The following is a 15348-nucleotide window of genomic DNA, read 5'->3' as shown; positions in this document are numbered from 1 at the left end:
ATGGGCAGAAGACCCCAGTGGTCTGCCCTGGGCGCCGGGGCATGCGTTGCTCTCTAATTGGCCTCAAGGCTGCCCAGACTTTGATCTCTTCAGCCCGTCCCCTGCTGGTGCCTTCATAACAATGCTTAAGTCCGATACTGCCCCTGGAAGTCTTATAATGGGTCAAGATGAAGAGTTAGCAGACGTAAGATCCTTTCCCAGCACCATTTTTTGGACTTGGTTTGAGGGCTTCAGCCTGAGCATAGCAACGACACTGGAGAAATGTACAGAGCCGAGAAAGACCGCAGGGCTCTGAACCATAACCAGCCCTGCCTGTCTCCTCGCCGCGGGCACCTAGACCTCTGGATAATGAATGGAAGTGCTGGCAAGATGTGTTCTCAGTAACCGCATGTGCTCTTTCCTGGAAAAAACAAAACAAAACACAACAGCAGGGTCCTCTGAGTTCATAGTTAGCATGTGCCAGGGCATTGTCTCATTTCATCTTGACACCGCCTGTAACGTTTATCTCATTAAATCCTTATATACCCAAAGATCTGTGAGGTTGATACAGACAAGAAAACTGAGGTCTAGAGAAGTTAAGCAAACTGCTCAGCGTCCCACAACTAGTTGCGGCCAGGATTTCATCTCAGGTGGTCTGACACTCTTACTCTTCACCATATCTTTATTCTATAGTCCATGAAAAATGAGCTAACCAACATCAAGGTTTTCAACACAGCTTGAATGTAGCCATTTTCATCAAAGACCCACAGGGCTTCCAGATGGATGCTATACACTAACCCATTCCAGTTATGAAGTTCCCCTGCCTGTTGTGGTTCAGCTTTTACATTTTGACTGGAGGAAGACCCCACAAACACAATTGAGTAATGGCAAGGGTGAATATCCAAGATCGGCTACTGGAGATTTTTGAGTTGACAGTTCCCACTTTGCAGTCCCCATTTTGAAGAGTGGTGGTGTCCTGGATTGCTCCCAGAAAGAATGATCCCTTCCAAGACTGGACATATAATAAAGAAGTGGACAGAATAGAGAAACTAACATTGGAAAACTTCAGTGTTTCCATGAGGGAATTTCTTCCCAGCATATCTCTAGAAATCACTATGTTTTTTCTGAATCCCAAACCCCAACAAAAGTTGGTCAAGAAATTGAGAAAATGGGGAAAATATTACAATTACATTGAGAAAACTAAAGCCTAATAATCAACTAAGAGACGTTTGAAGGAATCCACTGACATCAAGTAGAAAGCAAGAGCAAACAGCTGACACAAGCAGCCAAGGGTTGAGGCCAACATTTCAGGAAAGTGGACCAGCTTCATGTTGGAGGGAAACTGTCCCCATCCAGTTAGCTGATCTTTCTTTGTAGCTGTTGCCATGTTATAAGTGTGTGTTCATTGTCCTGTTAGCTGTCAATGGTGAGTTGTTTTGGGGAAGAAGGTAACAGTAATAAATTTATATGCATATATACTTTATTAAAAATTCTATGAGTATACTAAAAACTAAAAAGTTTTGCAAGTAAAGTAGTTCTTAAATTGGCAGTTTCAACATGAGATTCTATTGTGCTATTAAACTTGCTGGGACATCCAATGTTACATTATTTAAATACTACCTAATAATATTTCCTGGCATTTTCAAGCATTTGAATGTTTACTATAGGCTATAGTTCCTTGCAAATACTACTAAACCTAATGTTCTTATTATTAAATACATTTTCTTAGGTATTCATGATCATAAGTAAAGAATGTGAAGAACGTTGAAGTACTTTAAGAATCACTTAGGATTTGGGGAATTCCTAAAAATTCCTGGGAATTCTGGTTTCTCATCTCTGAATCCTGAAGATTAATATCTGTTGGAAATTTGGAAACACCAGAATTCTTAAATGAGACGATTGACGTGGGAAAGATGGAACATCCTTTTGCATGCCCAAGAGCCTATTCTTTTCAGCTCCTGGAAGCAGCAGGGGCAGCCCCCTACCCACATCATCCCACTAGCTGATTGCTAACAAGTTACAGCTGGCATGAGCTCGCAGGCAAGAGACTTGGGATCAGCTGTGAACTCCAATATGCTCACTGCAGTGGGCAGAATTCAGTCTGCTTTTGATGGAGCCATGTCATACTGTCAGTATCATCCATCTGTAAGTTATTGATGGCACTTCAAGGACTGCTTAAAAAAAAAGAGATAAAGCCAAACCTAAATCCAACGAAAAGAAGAACAAGCTCTATTTTCCAGAGACAACATGTGGAACTTAGACAAAATTTTCCACCCAAATTTGTGCAGCCAAGATCTAGAGAAAAACCTATCCCAGTAGTCGGGACAAAGAAGGAGTCAGAACCTACATCAAAGGTGTAAATCGAAGGTGGATACCCCAAAGAACATCCCACAGACAGTGAGCACAAAAGGCTCCCTGAGAACAAGCAGATGCCCGTGAGTGCAGGACAAAAGAGAAGCTGATGTGTCTTCTCTTCCCCTTTTTTTTTTTAATACTTATTTATTTATTTGCACCATGTCTTAGTTGTGGCAGGCAGGCTCCTTAGTTGCAGCTCCAGGGCTTCTTAGTTGCGCATCGCTGACTCCCTAGTTGTGGCACGTGGGCCCTTAGTGGCGGCATGCAAATTCTTAGTTGCGGCATGCATGTGGGATCTAGTTCCCTGACCAGGTATGGAACCCGGACCTCCTGCATTGGGAGCATGAAGTCCTATCCACTGTGCCACCAAGGAAGTCCCATCTCCTTCCTTGTTTTCGTACCTCCCTCCTATTCATGGCAGATGTGTTCAACACGAGAACACCTTGTCGTAGTTCCTCTTCTCTGAATGGAAAGTGCCTGTTATTTAAGAAGACAGTTACTCCCTTCATGCTTTCTAACTGAACTTTCCTTATGCACCTTTTGTACCTTTTTCCCCAGTGGGCTTGGGCAGCCCACCCACTCACTTGTGTATTTGTATATAGAGGAAAAAAAGTATATACATATATACATATATGAAGATACATACATATTGCAAAAAAAATTTAAGCAGTTTGAGGACAACAATTTATCAAGAAATGTTCATTATTGCAGAAGGCTAGCTGTCTGTGCATGGACATTGTATCAAGTTTCTTCCTCTACACATGCACCTCACTCACAGAGCTAACTGTTTTGAAGTACTTCACGCAGATGCTGCTCCAGAAATGAACATATAAAACCCGTCAGGTTATCTTTGTGCAAGGACCCATGCCAATCTTTTCTCCAACCATTCAGTCTGAGTGTATGTGCTGTCAAAATGTGGTCTCCTGCAGTTTTGTTTTCATTTCATTTTATTTTATTAATGAATCCAAGCATTTCTTTAGAAAAGATGTAGTGGTGGCACGTTTTTAGAGAAGCAAACAACATACTTCACAGACGATCCCCAAATGCAGTAGCAAGTAAGTACTCAAACCCTTCCCACGAAGAGTGATATGAAGAGTGGACTGGCATGTACTGCCCAGGCAGAAACATTTGGTATTTATTCTGTGGAAAATGGAAGTCCTTGGAAGATTGGTATAAGATGCCCAAGGCAATATTTTTGAGAAGATAAATTTTTCTTTTGACTGGGATGATACAGTCATCTGTCAGCTAGCTGTTGGCCCATTCACCAAAAGTAGCTCTCTAGGGCTTCCCTGGTGGCGCAGTGGTTGAGAGTCTGCCTGCCAATGCAGGGGACATGGGTTTGTGCCCCGGTCCGGGAGGATCCCACATGCCGCAGAGCGGCTGGGCCCATGAGCCATGGCCGCTGGGCCTGCGTGTCCGGAGCCTGTGCTCTGCAACGGGAGAGGCCACAGTAGTGAGAGGCCCGCGTACCGCAAAAAAAAAAAAAAAAAAAAGTAGCTCTCTACAAACCACTTCTATGTTTTTAGTCAATTTTTGCCTATGGGGAAAGAGGCTGAAATTGCTAGGAGGTGGGGATCTTGATGGAAACCAAAGACCTAGAGGATGGAGGATGGATGGATGAATGGGCAAGTTACTGAAGCCTCTGAGCCTCAGTTTCTTCATCTGTAAAATGGGAGTGAAATACCTACCACCTGAGAATGGGTGTAAAATGCTCAGCAGGGTGCCTATCATATAACCGTTACTTTTCAAATGTTAGCTAATGTCATCACCACCACAACTACCACCAGGACCACCAGCGCCATCATCACCAGCAGCTACAGCAGCAACATGGCCTGCTGTCCATATAGGGCCTCGAGAGCAGGCCTTCCCAGAATCTCTGGAAATCTGATCCACAGGCAGCTCATTACTGCTTGTCCTAGGACTCCTCAGCATGCTCTTCCCCAGTGTGGAGAAGATCCAGTCAGGGACAGAGTCAGAGGAAATAATTAAGAAGGCTGAAAGTGTCCACCAGGGAAACAAATTAAGTGTTAATTGAAGCACATTGACAATCCCCAGAAATTTTAAATTGGTTGGACTCCCATTGTGTTATTCAAGTGTTCCTTAGAGATGCTAATCCACCCCATGGAGACTCCTTCACAAATGGCAGGTGCCAACAAAGAGCCTTGGTTAAATCCACCTTAAGAGAAGTATTCAGGAATGGACAACCCCTGGGCTCCTCCAAAAACCAAGTTAAGATTATTTGTCCCCTACTCAATTCATCTTTCACCCCCAAACACATTCTCTAGGAGCAACCTTCCTCTTTAGAAGTTCCTCTCTTGGGTTTTAGAGGACTTTTTGGCTTGAACTCTTTCTAAAATTAAAGCCAACTGCTTTTGCTGTCAGATGCAGTGATATTTCACTCTGGCTAGAGCTGACTATCAGAGACGCATCCCAAACCACATAAGTTCTTATTGTTTAAACTGTCTTAAGCAGCTGTTAAAACATACCCTAAGATATCAAAGCCACCCTAATTAACTTCCTGCTTCTCTGGGACTTCAAAGTCTTTCCAAAAGTTTAAAATAGGGTTTTTATAGAGAATTTGACCTAATATTTAAAGAAAAATTTGCAAGCTTGCCCAAGAGACTCCACTTCTCCTTCCCTTTTCCACCCCCCTTCCCTCCCTGCCCCACAGAATCTTAGAATTCTGCTACTAGCAGTGAGAATGGAGGAGAAAATTTTAAATCTGCCATAACCAAAAAGGTGAATCTCTTGACACGCATCCACGCTATTTCTCAGGTGGGTAGTTGACATCCTGCCTGAATGGCTTTCCCTGCTTCTCAACCCAGCAACACTGTCCCATCTTTCAAGACACAGCTCAAATGTACCTTCTCTGGGAAGTTCCCTTGACTCCCCAGGGTGAGGGTCCCACTCCCTTCTCTGGCGCCCACACAATCCCCAGGTCCCTATTTGGCCCTAATTTCGATGGATTGGAATGCATCCATTTATGTGTCTGTCACCCTGTCTAGACCATGAGGTTCACAGGGCAGGAACTGTTTTGTGTGAAGCTTTGCGTTCCCACAGCTTCACCCGGGGTTCTGTGTATCCATGGTCAGGGCTCCATATATGTCTGATAAATGACTGAATTCCAGCTCATTCTGGGGAAGGTGGGGTTGCATTTAATTGATCCCTTACTCATTTTGCTCTCTCTCCCTAGGTTTTCTATAAACATCTTAACAAAGGTATTTTACCTAGTGATTGCTGCTCTAAGAAATAGTCATAAAAATACCCCAAACTTAGAAATAAGGCCCAAAAAAGGAGGGGGTGGCACATCTTTCCAAAGCCACCAAGGCCCCTTTTCTAGGAGAATGCACTCAGTTCATCTTACGATTTACTATTGACTTAAAGGTCCCTGCCTTCATGAAGAAAATCTTATATAGATTTTTGTCTGGTGGAGATGCAAATAATCTCTGTCCAGTGGAACAGATAACCCTTAAGATTTATGGGCTGTGGAGCATTAACCAGTTTATATCTAACTCAGTAATCTTCTTCTAACATTTCTTTATTAACTTGCCTGTAAATATCCCCACTTCTTAGACAGTTTTTGAGCAGCCCATAACACCTTATTGGTTCCCTCATTAATTAACGAGTTAAATAAAGTCTTTGATTTGTGTTCCTTTTATGTTTCCTAAGAGTCAAAATTTTACGTTTTTGAAAATCTTTTTTTTTAACATAGGGTGTAAGCCAGACTGACAGTGTAAAATCAAAGGTCAACGGGATGGGTTGCATAGGGCAACAGAGGGTTTGGGGCTGGACGTGGAAGAACCTAGCTCTGCTGGGAACTCTCTAAAGCTTCTGGAACCTCCTTTTTTCCACTCTTGCCTTCACCCTCATCCATTCTCCACACAGCAGCTGGTGCTCTTTCAAAACTGTAAGAGAGATCCTGCCACACCCCTGCTTCAAGCTCCCCAGTGGCTTTCCAACACTCAGGATAAATTTTACGCTCCTTTTCTCGACCTAAAGATGCCATGTGATCCAGCCCAATGGCTAACCCTCCAAACTCATCTCAGGACTTTCTCATTCTCACTCACTTTGCTCCCACTCGTCTCAGGTATTATTTGCTTTCCTCAGACATACTTAACTTTCTCACCTTCGGGCCTTTGCACTTGCTGTTTCTTCCACCTGAAAATCTATCCCCATCCTCCTTTCTTCATGTTACTGGCTTCTTCCTTTGATATTAACTTAAATGTCACCCTCCCAGAAAGGTCATCCCTGCCTACCCTTTCTAAAGCATATCTACCATTATTCTCTCTCTCAGTACCCTGTTCTTTTTCTTCACAGCACTTCTCAGGATGAGACTATATTATGTACTGTCTGTCTCTCAGACTATAAACACTACATCGGCAGAGACTGTGTCTCTTGTGTTTGCCCTCGTGTGTGGCACGTACTAAGTGCTTTGTACCTGTGTGTTGAATAAATGAACATAAAGGCACAAGAAATCCAGCTGGCTCCAAGGAAAAGTGCCTGCCCTTCACCGTCTGTATACATTTCTGAACCAATACAATGCAAGTTCCACAAGCTTGAGCACATGTTTCAAAAGACTGCAGTCAAGAAGAAAAATTCCCAAGCTCACAACGCATCGCATGGACTCAGAGCTACTTTCAAGAACGGCGCTCCTCAGAAATACTTTGCTTCAGGCACTTGTAATAACAGGTCTTCTCACCAGCACTTCATTTCCTAACTCGAATAGATATTAAATCTCTTCATGAGAAAAGAACAGCCCTTCCTACCAAGAATTAAATGTTACCCAGAAGCACGGGGGCATCTGTACCCAAGGGCTAGGTTTAAAGCAGATGAAAGAAACAACCAACTGGAATTCAAGAATATTTCAACAGCACAATGGGGAGAGAAAACCCCAGGCTGCGCTTCAGGGCATCAGATTACATGGCTCCCTCTAAACAAGCCTGTGTTTCTTAATCAGAGCCAAAGGGCACAGCTCCATTTCCAGGGCAAACCAGGATTTTACAGATTCTCTGATCACTCCTGCCAGGCACTCCAACCACTTCTGCAAAATGGTCCCTTCTCCTTCAAGATCCTCCCATCGACCCCTGGGCTGTGCTGTTGGGCTCATGTGAAAAGACAGCCTTCAACAGGCGATGCTCCTTAAGAGGTGTTGGTTGATGACGTGCTGGTCTGCTTTCTCACTTTTCATATCAAGGATGTCACACAGCAGCCAAAGAGGTTATGGCAGCAGAAAGCTGTTTCCTGGAAAGGTATCTGCTGGGGGAAAGGCCAAGAAAGTTTTCGTTCACCATGTAGCTGCCCCCCCGACCATTGATTTGCCTTGAGATCAGACTCTGCTGGAAATCTGCCCCCTGGACGTCCTTCCCCTAAAAGGCTCATGGCCAACTGTATCACTAAGGCAGGGGTGCCAACACAGTTGCCTTGCTTTGGGGTGAGTGTTATCTTGTGATCCAAGATAGGTTTATGATGGGCGGACAATGCCTTTTTCAGTGTTTTCCTTTTTCAGGTGCAAAAGGCATTTTTCTGCTCACCAGCCAGTCTGCCTACAATCAAAGGCCAAGCTGTAGCCTTCACGGCTTCAGCTGGGACCCACCCATGCAGGCTCTCTGCTGCCCAGAACCCTCCCGTCCTAACCCAGGAATCCAAATTGAGAGGTTCTTATCACTCAGAGACCAGTGCCTCCAAGAAGCTGCTTTCCCCACTCCAAAATGCATTAAACTCAAAACTTCTTCAAACTCCAAAAACTACACACATGAACTTGTTACCATGCTTTGTTTAATTTTTTTTTTTCCCTCAGAAATATTCTTGTGGCCAAAAATAGAACATTTTCCATTCTGAGGAACAAGCAGCATCCATGGGAATTAAAGTAGGGCTTCATGCCTCTTCAGAAAATTCCTGCCAAACACGCACACTCATACATACACAGCCACTCGCAAGTTCTAAAAAGCTGCTTTCTGTAGGTGCAGCGGTGGTCAGGAGCCAAAAGTCCTCTGTTTATTTTCTATCCAAGAAAGTTACCAGAAAAGAGAGCTAGGGCACCTCAAGGACGCTTTATAGGAAAAGTCTAACTTAATCCAGTGTAATGATTTTGAAAATGGCCCCATTGTCACCCCTCCTCCCTCCCACCATCATCCCAGAATTCCTCTCAAGACTTATTTGTCTAAAATTCCAAAGCTTGCCTCAGAGCAAAGTTCATGGCCTTTATTCCAGCCAGCCACTGTTGGATGATCAGCCACGAGCTCTCTCTAAAGTTATTCCTACCATAGGATCAGAAATGGTAAATTTAGGAAAACATGCTCAGGCTTCAATACTGAACAATATGTGCTAATAAAGGCAGATGTGGGTAATGTCAGAATAACAGTAATCCAGAAAATTATGCTACCAGCACAAGATACGGGAGTGTTTTGTACACTCTGTTCTCAAAGTCTGTTATTCTCAGCATCGCTGTGACCCTCTTTAATGGAACTTACATGGCTCCAACGACATTTCATATTTTTATATTTGAACATGTAAGCTGCTGTACACCTTCCTAAACATGGGAGTAGATTAGCTATCAGATCTGTAGGGGCTGCGTTTTTATATCCAGCTGGTAAGCATTTGGTCACTGTTGAGATAGAGTCCCTTAAAATAATGATCTATGGCTGACACCAAAAGTAGGAAAGCCAGTAAGTCAACGTAGAAAGAGTGAAAGAGAGGCCAAGGCGCGGGGAAAAGCATGACATACGGGAGGAAAAGAGGAACAGGGAAAGAGAAGAATCAGAATGTCAAATATTAATTGTTAGTAGGTGGAGGCAAACAAAAGCAGGTTAATTCATCCAAGACGGGCCATGGAGAGACAAGAATGGGGAGACAGAGAGAGGCAGTGTTGCCTAATGGTTAAAGGTCAGTTATCCACCAGCTAGATTACATGGGGCCAGTTCATCACTCTGAGACTCAATTACTTCATATATTAAGTGGGGATAATAGCATCTCATGGAGGCACGAGCAGATTAAATGACTTAATATATAAGATACTTAGAAAAGCGCTTGGTGCTGAGTAAACATTCAACAGCTGTTGGCCATTTTTATTAGTGAAAGAAAAGTGTGACAGATTTACGTGGGAGAACATTTGCTTATGAGTTAGACCTCCATTTACATTGTCATTGAATTCTGCTAGTAGACACAGAAGCACAAAAGTTATGAGGGAGCTGTGAGCCCAAGCAAACGTTGCCAATTGGAGAAGCTTCAGTATAACAGCCCAGTTGCTAATGAGCACTTGGAACAGTGAGGGAGCCCCCCGACATTGACCGAGAAGGGATTCATGGCTGCCAATGAGTCACCACCATTCCTTTTAACTTCGTTAGTTCATTCACTCAACATTGTGCAAACATCTCTTGAAGCCTGCACACCATTAGTCTTGCCCCAGCTTATCTTTCTAACATCAGTGTGAGCCCCTTCCCCCAACTTCACCATCTTGTAGCTGCACAGGATAATTATTCAATATATGTGCCTTGGCTCAGCCTGGATTTCTCTTTCCTTTTTCTTCAGTCTAGCAAGATACTAGTCATCCTTCCAGGCCAAGTGTTGTGGGGGGTTTGTGTGCCTTTTTTTTCCTTTTCTCCCACCGTCCGGGATGGTAAGGAGAGGATGGCTCTCCCTCACCTCAGGCGCACCATAAAGACACTTACCTTGTCGTGGGTTGGGTTGTGTTCCCCCAAAGACAATATGTTGAAGTCCTAACTTGCAATGCCTCAGGATGTATGACCTTGTTTGGAAACAGGGTCTTTAGAGGTAATCACGTTGAAATGAGATTATTAGAATGGGCCCTAATCCAATAGACTGGTGTCCTTATAAAAAGGGGAAATTTATGGAGCTTCCCTGGTGGTGCAGTGGTTGAGAATCTGCCTGCTAATGCAGAGGACACGGGTTCGAGCCCTGGTCTTGGAGGATCCCATATGCCACGGAGCAACTAGGCCCGTGAGCCACAACTACTGAGCCTGCGCGTCTGGAGCCTTGCTCCGCAACAAGAGAGGCCGCCATAGTGAGAGGCCTGCGCACCACGATGAAGAGTGGCCCCCACTTGCCACAACTAGAGAAAGCCCTCACACAGAAATGAAGACCCAACACAGCAAAAATAAATTAATTAATTAATAAACTCCTACCTCCGACATCTAAAAAAAAAAAAAGGGGGGGAAATTTAAACACAGAGACAGACTTGCACAGAAGGAAGATTATGTGAAGAGACACGGGCCCAGGGATGGGGGCATGCCACATGAAGGTGGAGGACTGAAGTGATGCATCTATAAGCCCAGGAATGCCAGAGATTGCCCGCAAACCACCAGAAGCTGGGAGAGAGGCATGGAACAGATTCTCACTTACAGCTCTCAGAAGGAGCCAACCCTGCTGATGCCTTGATTTTGGACTTCCAGCCTTCAAAACTGTAAGACAATAAGTTGCCCAGTTTATGGTACTTTGTTATGGCAGCCCCAGGAGACTAATAAACACCTCCATCACAGCAGGTGTGCTTGGTTTCCAGGTAGTCTCCTTGAGGTCGGGGACTGAATCCTATTTGACTTTGGATCCTCAGGCCTCTTACAGCATCTGGCAGGTAAAAGTAACACTTGAAGAATCTACAGTCTAGAACTGCAGGCAGCAAACCACAGCTCATGGGTCTAATCCAGCCCACTGTCTGTTTTGGTAAATAAAGTTTTATTGGAACACAGCCACACTCATTCGCTGATGTTTTGTCTATGGCCAATTTTACACTATAACTACAGAGTTGAGTAGTTATAACAGAGACCATATGGCCCACAAAGGCTAAAATATTCACTCTCTGGTTCTTTACCCAAAGAGTTTATTGGCCCCCTATTCTAGAAGAAAAGAAACATAAATGAAGCATAGCAAGGGGTTAAAATTAATGCTAGAATAATGCACAGATAGTACAGAAAAGGGGATGATGGGTTGAACCAAAGTCTTCATAAAGAAGGTGACATTTGAAAAGTGAGAGAGATTTTACTCAGAAAAGGCAAAATACTTAATTTATTCACTCTACTGTGCTGCCTGGACTGATCATTTTTGCACTGATAGTTGCATAATGATTAAGGGTTGGAGTTGGAGTTGGAGCTGGTCTGGGGCAAAATTATGATGTTCTGTACACATTGAGCTTGACTTGCCAAGAGGAGGTTTGCCATTCATCTGTTTAAATTTGTTTTTCAAGGAAATAAATTCATTTTTGAATTAGTAGCACACACACACACACAAACACAGATTGAAACCAGCCACTGGACACTGCTAAACAGTCTAGGTCAGAGGCACAGATTTTGGTTGAACTCAATACAATAAAGATAAGTCATCATTGGAGGAGAAAAGATCACTCAGGAAAAGAATGGGAAATAAGAGGAAAAGATGTTTGCACATGAAATTCGGGGTAAACTTCAGAACATAAGTGCTAGGCAAAGGAAGAGAGAGAAGCCCTGAAGGATTTGAGGAGAAGCAAAACAGGAAGCACAAAGGGAATCATGTCCCTAAGGCCCAGGGAAGGGAGGATCCGGCAGTGTTAAATGCTGCCCAAGGCCAGAAGGACCAATCTATCCAATTCGGCAACTAAGAGGCCACATGGACTGGTGACAGTCATTTCGATTGCTCATCACTAGCCCAAATTATCTTCAGACTAAATCATGAAGAAGAGCACACTTCAGTTATTGTCAAGAGAAAATAAATAAAGAGTGTTGAGAAAAGAAAAGAAGAAATAAAGAGATGAGAAAACCACAGACATTGAAGATAACTGGGCTGAAATTAATCCTTCATAAAATCTAAATGTTACAATCTCTATATATAGATTCTATCCTTTATCTAAATTCAGCAGGTCTGAAAGTTGATCAAATGCTAGGATCCATTCCTTTAGACAGCCCAGCCAATGAAACAACTGACTTAAAACATACCAACAGGTGTTAAAGTAATCGCAGCTACAAATGACTGACCTGCTCTGTGCTGGGCGCTATGCTAGTTACTCTACGGGGACTACCTCATTTTATCTCCACTAAAACCCTGTGCAGTGAATATATAGTAAAGTAGAATCTGTATTTTTTCTTAGTACATTAGGATATTGGGGCTTAGAAAGGTCACACGACTATACACCATTCTGGGAAGAAGCAAGAACAGAGGGCATGAGAGAGGGAAGAGGATTGAACCCAATATTTATTGAGTTCTTAGTCTGTGGAAGTATTTTATTAAGAATTTTACATACTTTGGCTCATTTAAGCTTCACAATAACCTATGTGGAAGAGGGGATGGTAAGGAAATAAACTTACAGAGGTTCAATATGGTGCCAAAGGTCAAATCTGAGTGAAAAGCTTCTTGGTTTTACAAAGAAATCCTTCAGAATTCAGAAATAAATTATTTATTGAGTTATTTGAAGGTAAGAACAGTCTAAGTCCATGTTAAAATAAGGCAAAATAACTCCAGGTGCCTTCTAAGACATTTCTGAAGGGCTTCTCTGATCATGAAGGATAACAGAACCCCCAGCTCCGGCAGCCCCACCCCCAGAAGTGGGAAATGCCTGGAAGAGGCTGCAGTGGCTTTGAGCTCCTCCTCCTTGAAATAAGAGATGGAGTCTCATGACCCTAAAGTTCCTTCCAACATTAAAAGTCAATGTTTCCAAGCACACAATAGCATCTCACAAGTAGGGAGTATTCAGTCAATGTTTATTAAACAAGCAATTCAACTGAGACTAAGAAAGACCCTAGTAAAGAATTTTTGGAAAACTTTCCAATTATCAAAAATCTCTTCCCTGTTTTTGGAGGACTTTATTCTGCAAGGTTTTCATTCACTGCTTTATACAGCTCTCAATGCAGTACAAGATTGCTGGTCTATGCCCTCTCCCTGCCCTCATTCACGCATTCATTCCACAAACAAACAAACAAAAATCCTTTTCTGAAATGTAGGTGCTACGTTTTAGTCAACATGCAGAAGATGATCTTGAAATAACTGAGCATACTAAAAAACAAAAGGAAAGCCTTCTGCTTAAGAATGATTGATATTCCTAGTACCTCATGGAAGACGAGGAGATAGATTAGTTGTTTTCTTATCATGGTGCTGATAAAGGATTCGGGTTCTTTGTTGTTGACTATGGTGAAAGAAAACCCTCTACTCTGCTGGTAGAAGGGCTCGCTGCTTCTGGAAAGTAATCTGGCAATTCTTATCATGAGCTTTAAAGTAAGTCAAACCCTTTAACTGGAGGATTCTCCTTCTAAGGATATAAATTTAGGAAAATCACCAGAAAAGCAGCCTGAGAGAATAGTATGGTTTATTCCTTAATCTCTGGTTGTACAGTCCCTGTATTTGAGTGCTCACCAGTTGTGGAATTTTAGATGAGCTACTTAACCTCTCTGTGCCTTGGGTTCCTCATCTACAAAATGGAGATGATAATGGTCTCTGCATTATGGAGTCATTAGGAGGATTAAATAAGGTATTAAATTTAACATTCTTTACACACATTTTGTCATTTATTCCTCATAAAAGCTCCACAAGGAAGGCAAGAAAAATATTGGCCTAACCTGGTCACTAATAAGCACACAATTAAATATAGGCTCTTCTTTTGATTACCATGTACAGTACAAGGAGACAAAGATGTTCATCGCAATATTATTTACTAGTGTGAAAATTTATCAAAAATTAAATGTTCAACAACAAGAGAACAGGTAAATAAATGATATTCCCGTGTGATAAAATAAGCAGCTATTTAAAATGCTTTCCCCCCAAAAGTTAATGAAATGGGAAAAATTCAGCCAATAACATTAAGTGAAAAAGTGGGCTGTGAAATTGTACTCACGGTGTGATAGCAATTTTGAAAGGACGTTGTAGTGGATAACGCAGTCTTGGCCCAAATCCCTTCTCTGGAGCACGTAGCCCTCCCCAGCTGCAGCAAATATAATTGCAGATAGCTCACAGCTGCATCCCTCACTGGGAATTGTTCTTGGCCCTGGGAAATAGACTCATCCAAAATTAGCCCCCTCCAGGGGGCCAATGACTTGCTGATGCAGGGATACAAAGCCCACCCACCTGCCTCCACCTGGAACCTTTCTGAAAGTCTCTCCCAGCTCCAGCTCCCCCGCGTAATCAGCTGAGTCTCAGTAGCACCTGCATCTGGCATCAGATTTCCCCCTCTGCAGGGTTAGTCTTCACTTTCTTACAGGGATGTCTCCAGAAAGAACCCGCCTGATAACATCCATGCAGCTTTTTTTCCTCTGAGTCTGTTTCCAGGGAACCCCATCTAAGATATTTTTACATCAAAATATTATGAGGGAATATCTCTGAGTGATGAAATTCCTGGATTTTCCAAATTCTCTATGATGAGTCTGTATTACTCCTTTTAAATGAATAAAATGACATTGTTTTAAAAGAGGCAGGCTCCTCCCTGGAGTGTGGAACTTAATTAAGCCCATGAATTTCAATGCACAGGTTTTATTTTTCTTCATCTCAGACTTGGATTATCTTTTAAAATATGTAGTTTTTATCGTATATTAACACATATATGTGGAATCTAGAAAAATGGCACAGATTAACTGGTTTGCAAGGCAGAAATAGAGACAGATGTAGAGAACAAATGTATGGACACCAAGGGGGGAAGCAGTGGGGGGACGGGTGTGGGATGAATTGGGAAATTGGGATTGACATGTATACACTCATATGTATAGTGTAGAGATAATAGATAACTAATAAAAAAATATGAAAAAAAATTTTAATATGTAGATATTTAAATGATATCATTAGTAAGTAATGAGCTTAGATTAAATACCTAGGCACACACTTTGTGGTTGCTTTTTTTTTTTTTTTTTTTTTTTTTTTTCTTTACGCGGGCCTCTCACTGTTGTGGCCCCTCCCGCTGCAGAGCACAGGCTCCGGACGCGCAGGCCCAGCGGCCATGGCTCACGGGCCCAGCCGCTCCGCGGCACGTGGGATCCTCCCGGACCGGGGAACGAACCCGTGTCCCCTGCATCGGCAGGCGGACTCTCAACCACTGCGCCACCAGGGAAG

The sequence above is a fragment of the Phocoena sinus genome, chromosome 16 (genome assembly GCF_008692025.1).
Source record: "Phocoena sinus isolate mPhoSin1 chromosome 16, mPhoSin1.pri, whole genome shotgun sequence".
NCBI lineage: Eukaryota > Metazoa > Chordata > Mammalia > Artiodactyla > Phocoenidae > Phocoena > Phocoena sinus.
The sequence above is the reverse complement of the archived record's forward strand: the minus strand, read 5'-3'. Positions refer to the sequence as shown.